We start from the raw sequence: 6,000 nt of genomic DNA on the forward strand, positions 1-6,000 counted from the left end.
TGCCAAGCAGGGACAAAAGACACCGCTGCAAAACAGGGAACCTTAGCCCTCCCTGAAGGAACTCTATTATAGAGACTGAAAGGGCTAAAGGGAGGAGGGAGATGGAGTGAAGCTTTTCTGGGTTTTTTTTTTCATGGTCACAGGGAGAGGAGGTGAGGCAAAAAAAACTGAAAGGCTGAAAGTGATTTAAAGCAGCTCTGAAGAGAGCAGCGGAGAGACCAGACAGAACAACAAAAAACACGAGTGAATATTCTGCTTACATTCATCAGAAGGCCAGAAACATGACAAATAACGTTGCTCTGTAACAGCCGGTTGTACAAATACGCTCCAGTTAATCGTGAATAGATTCTCTGCATAAACATAAAAGCTGATCTCTGAATCCGTTACTGCAGCTTCGAGTTTTATTGGCACGACCTGATTTGGCAAACCATCAGTTTGGAGCGAGCAGAAAGCGCCGCTCAGCGTAGGAGCTGGAGTTTGTGTCATTAACGAGCACAGGCTCGGTACAGGAGTGTGTATTTATACCACATCAGACGGAGTTCTCGCTGCTGGTACATGCGGCTGCTCATATCGATCAGTCATTGTCCCCATTATCAAATGATAGGGCTACAGCAGCCTCGCTCTTTTGCCTCTATCCCCTCTCTGTCACAACGTGTTTGTGGTATTATAAATAAATAGCAAAGGTTTAAACAATTAAGATAGTAAGAACTGTCTTATTGATTGACTCATGACATGCAACTGATCCTCTCTCTCTCTCTCTCTCTCTCACACACACACACACCCTGTCCGTGCAATGAGTAAAGACTCATGCTAGATTAATGAGGTATGACATCTGTGTCGAACATCATATCAGGACTCTATATCACACAGGAAAGAGCTGCGTGCCAGATCACAAGGGACAAAGGAAAGGAGGAGGCTGACAGAGAGACGTCTGAACACAAAGGCTGCTCTGGAGAGCTTCTCTTCCTGTCTGACTCAAGAGACACAGACAGAAAGAGAAACAGACAGAGATCAGGACAGCGATCAGGACAGCTGTTTGTCAATAAACACTTTATCGCTTTGTCACTTCAGCTTTCACTTTCCTTCCCGCACATCTAAGCTAGTATCGGTTTTATTGTCAGCAAGGGCATCGGAATTGAATTTATATCACATTCACTGGCATGACAGTAAGAATCATTTTCTGAAGGCAGACATTTATCTATGAAAGAATTAGAATATTATAACCATGCTAGAACCAAAACATTCATCTTATTCCCCTTTTTTACTTTTCAGAGGAACTGACAACGCAGTCTTTACAGAAGAACCTAAAACCCGACACATTCTGGTCCTCGTAACTTAAACATTGTAGAATCCCAGTGGGACATCCAGACCCACGCCTACCAATGAAATTCCAGATCCCCTACAGAACGTTCCAATTTCCTCCCTAGACACATCTAATCCTACGGATCTCAGTCCCTTGCCCTCAATGTTCCACTATCCCTCCATGAGGTTCTAAACCTCAAAGATTCCTGAGCCTCACCCGAATCTCCTGATCTTCTTCTTCGCTTAAACAAACCCCACCTAAATGCTCCGGAGCCGTATCCGGAGACTCTGGCGTTACAGAGGTCAGACTTGTGTCATGGCTGAGACGGAGACAGGAAGCACTGCAGGAAGGAACACAAACTTTGCTTGTGGGGGGGCAACGGTATCTTGTGATTAACAAAGTGAATTTTTATACCTACTCTTAAATCCTTCAATCACTGACTTTACACAATTTTATGACAGTTATATTGCCGGCAAAAAATATAATAATAATGCGCTTGCATCTCTCTTCTTGTACGGTAATTGGATTTTTAGAATGTATTATTAATCAAAGGTGGTGACACTCTGATGAAAACCTGCAATGGCATACTGGATTTAGAGCATGACAGGTGTCAGGTAGTGCAGCGATATCCATTCCACGCCTGCCATTGATGGCATTTACATAAGGCTGAACTCGTTTTTGTTGAGGTTCGCAGCCAATAACCCCGTCTAAGGAAAACCTGAACTTAAGTGCAGATTGGGATCCTAATTAAATGTCACATCTAACTTACTGTTTTCTGTCTCTCTTTCACATACACACAAATACAACTCTCGTAAATCAATGCCCTTGGGGGGGGGAGGATTGTATTAGATTATTAGGATGTATCACAGTGGGATACATCCTAATAATCTTTCTACATAATCACACCTCGTAGAAATCATATGACGGAATCAGCCTTGGGCAGAATCCGATTTCAATGACGGATCGTTTTTTTTCCGGCAGGTTTCTGTTACTCTCTGCCTCGGAGGATGAATCCGCCTGCATCAGCGTGTCCGACGTGTCGGCATGCACACTTGTCACAATGATTAACAGGTGGCTGACTCACCACCACCCTGATGTTAAGGGCTCCGGGTCGGTGTGTGCTCGAGACAGGAGGAAAAATAATGACTAATAATAAAAGAAGTGGTAAAACCACTATACGTGCAGCTATGTTAAAAAACACAGTTCTAACTGGAAGGTGGAATATTGTACTTTTATTGCCAGATGAATACTTAATGTGAGGTTGGATGGTAGACTGCCAGCAGGAGGATCACATGACAAGGCCATGAACTATACTCGTTTTGTTTCGTGATCAGTGTGGCCAGAGTAGACCTGCCGTGCCTTTAAATCATTCATGAGGGGCTCCCAACACCTTTGTGGGGTAATTCATCAGCCCTTTCACTGGAGATATAGGCTGTGTCATGTCTATGGTAAATGGTAAATGGACTGCACTTATAAAGCGCTTTTTCCACCTTTGCGGTGCTCAAAGCGCTTTTACATTAGGCCTCACATTCACCCATTCATACACACATTCACACTCCAGTGGGCGACTGCTGCCATGCAAGCAAGGACCTGCCAGCAATAAGGCTTATTAAACGCATCGTTTACTGATTATGAAGGTAGTGAAGAATTTAGCCGACAAGTTTCCTTTTCATTTCTCTTGGGAGTTGAACACCAGTATAGTTGGGTGGTGTTCAATGGTTACGTGAAAATTACTGGCTAAAGTTATGAGAACAAGTTGTAAAAGATTAAAAATGACAATATTTGCAATATTTCCATTCATCATCGATATTTGGTAACCATTATTAATTAATTAATTTAAAAATCCTTTGTATAATGGCAAAAATAAATAAAAAAAAAGCTTCATGCAGTCAGATGTACAATTTACTGCATGGGCACCTGAAAACAAATATTATAAATCCAATAATGTTAATTGTATAATATTACAGAATGAGAGCTGCTGTGCTTTTACAGTAGTCTTTTGGACCTCTTAGGACATTTTGCTTATAATAAACTAACAATAAGTGAAAATGCATTGCTCTTACCTTTTAAAAAGTATTTCGGTGTTTCGAGACGATTATAAATTCCTACCTCTGCAGTGAATTTCTACTTTACCTAATTGCTACGTGCCTCCAGTAAATATTGACGCATAAATATTTGCGTAATGTTTTAATTAGGATGTAACGCAAAATCTCTGCATTTGCGTGTTTATAAACGTATTCATTAGGGTGTATTCGATATATCCAGCAGCCCCTCCCTGTTTGCGCTGAGGTGGGCGGGGCGACACCACACTGTGTCTCCCCCCGACTCGCCGGGCTGAGGAGGATTACCGCGGCGGGCTGGGTTGAAGAACGAAGCGCACCGTTGCTGTTTGTGGGATCGTTTCCAGCTACGGCAGCAGATTTTTTTTTTTTTTTTTTTTTTTTACCGACTACGGCGAACAAAGCTTCTAACGAGGACAACAAACCGGGAGGTCCGTTTTTGGGATCATGTCCGGAGCCTTTTGTTCTGCGGCGGAGAAAAGTTCCTCAGAAGTAACGTCGGGGATTCGTTTACTCCGAAGGCGCTAATATGGTAAATATGAAAATGACTTTCTGCGACCACGAAGTTCGCTAATGTTAGCTGAGCAGCCTCAATAACAAACGGAGAGACGCGATTCATTCATTAAATGAACATTCCATGCGCTACTAGTTATGCCATTTGCCACGTCAATGTCCAACAACAAGTTTAATTAATATTTAATATTTATTTATTATTTATTTAATGGACCCTTTTTCCCATTATCATAAATTAAAAATGGGCAAATATAAATTCTAAGTTCTTATGCGTAGGTAATTCCACCGTTCCTGATTGGGCGTACGGAAGATTTGAATACAACGACGACTTGCACGGTAAAAACGGTGCTATTTTTCAAACAGCGATGAAGCACCTGCAATAAGTTTTTAGCAAATTGTAGCAATGGGTTGCTCTGAAACTACCTTCCATGCTCAGGTTCTTGTGACAAGGAGTGCAGAAGCACGGAGACCTCCTGGATAAATCATGCAGATTGTTTACAAAGCACGTTTTAGTTTTAGCACCCGCAGCCCAAAGCCAAGTGGCAAAGCGGGTTTGTCCACCCTGTCCACCCTGTCCACCCTGTCTCCTCCCCCCCCCCTCATCATGTCCATCCGTATCTGGATGCATCGCATGCTTACGATCAACAAACCTTTTGCTGGCGTGTTATTCTGCTTGCATACTTTAGGTGAGAGAAAAAAATAAATAATATTCTTCCTTGGCTTGCAGGAAGCTCACATGCAGCCCAGGAGGTTATACGAGAGCTTCCGAAGGGGGACGGGGGACGGGGGGACGGGGGGACGGGGGTGCACTGACATGCGTTTTGCTCTGCAATTCAAAGGTCTTGACTGAACCTTAATTTAAGTGAAATTGCTTTCATGATCATAATTTTCTTTGACATTTTTTTTGGAGAAATTCAACTAAAATCCTCTCTCAGGCTGCCACATCTTGGAGAACCAATCTGAACGGCGTCTCTTGCCAGCTGACACCCACATGGCACCCCCTGTGAACCGTGACCCCGTGGTGCTTTATCCTGCTGATGCCCATATCGCTAGCATTAGCATTGCTAGTCTTAAACATCTTGTTTGTGTCTGCTCCTGCTCTGTCTCTCTATCGCTTCCCGATCCATCTCCTTGTTTTTGACTCTCCTCCGACCTGCCGTTCTCTCTCTCTCTCTCTCTCTACCCAGCCGGTCAGACAGATGGGTAGATCCTTATAGGTGCGTCAACTGAGCTCTCCGGCTTCACATTCACACCTGGGAGCCTCTCGGGATGAGAGCGTCGCTAAAGGAGCCCCTCGGCGGGAGTTTTTCTGAAAGAATACAGCAGCATACGTCCTTTTCCTCAAGCGCATTTCCCCAGACACTCGTTGTAAGTCTGAGAGAGTGTAGCGTCCATTTATTGACTGACTGGGAGAAACACCGAAGCCCTGCAGCCTCCGTCTTTGTCAACTTTCATTATATCTCGCTTACTGCTGATTCTCAGCTGCTTCTGAAATGACAGTAAATTCAATCAAGGCTGCAACTTATTCATGCTTTTAGTTATTGATGATTCTGGCGAAAATTGCCAAAAAATGTTTTAGTCACCTGACCGGTTGCCATGGTAGCGTGCTGCTTGCTTTGATTTCGGTTTCGTTTTCGTTTTCAGAGGAGAAGGACGCTGTCCTGCAGCATCTGTCTGCTGGTTTGACCAAAGACTGTCTCACATATTTCATACACGTGCCTGAGAACTGCGTTAACTTGTGGGAAAAGCCCATAATATGTGACCTTTAAGCCCTTTTTGATCATTTCTGGTTCTCTTTCCAACTCTACCGTAAATTATTTGATGGATTTGAAGTGATCTGTGGTTTTTTTTCACTATAATTTAGAGAATATAATCTTATTATTCAGGTTGTGACACTTATGTTTTTTAAATCTTGTATCTTAATGCTATTTCTAAACCTTGATTTTTACTTGATGGGATATTCTTCCAAGGTTGGGGGGGGGGGGGGGGGGGGGCTACGTTATTTTACAGCAGGAAGCAAAACATGCTGCATGCTGAAACGTTTGGCATTTGTTTAGTTCAGAGGTAGTCGGGGTGTTCTGCGGTTTGTCATGTTAACTGGACACAGTGGACAGTTTGGACAGT

The sequence above is a fragment of the Brachionichthys hirsutus genome, chromosome 22, assembly GCF_040956055.1.
Source record: "Brachionichthys hirsutus isolate HB-005 chromosome 22, CSIRO-AGI_Bhir_v1, whole genome shotgun sequence".
In the NCBI taxonomy this organism is placed as follows: domain Eukaryota; kingdom Metazoa; phylum Chordata; class Actinopteri; order Lophiiformes; family Brachionichthyidae; genus Brachionichthys; species Brachionichthys hirsutus.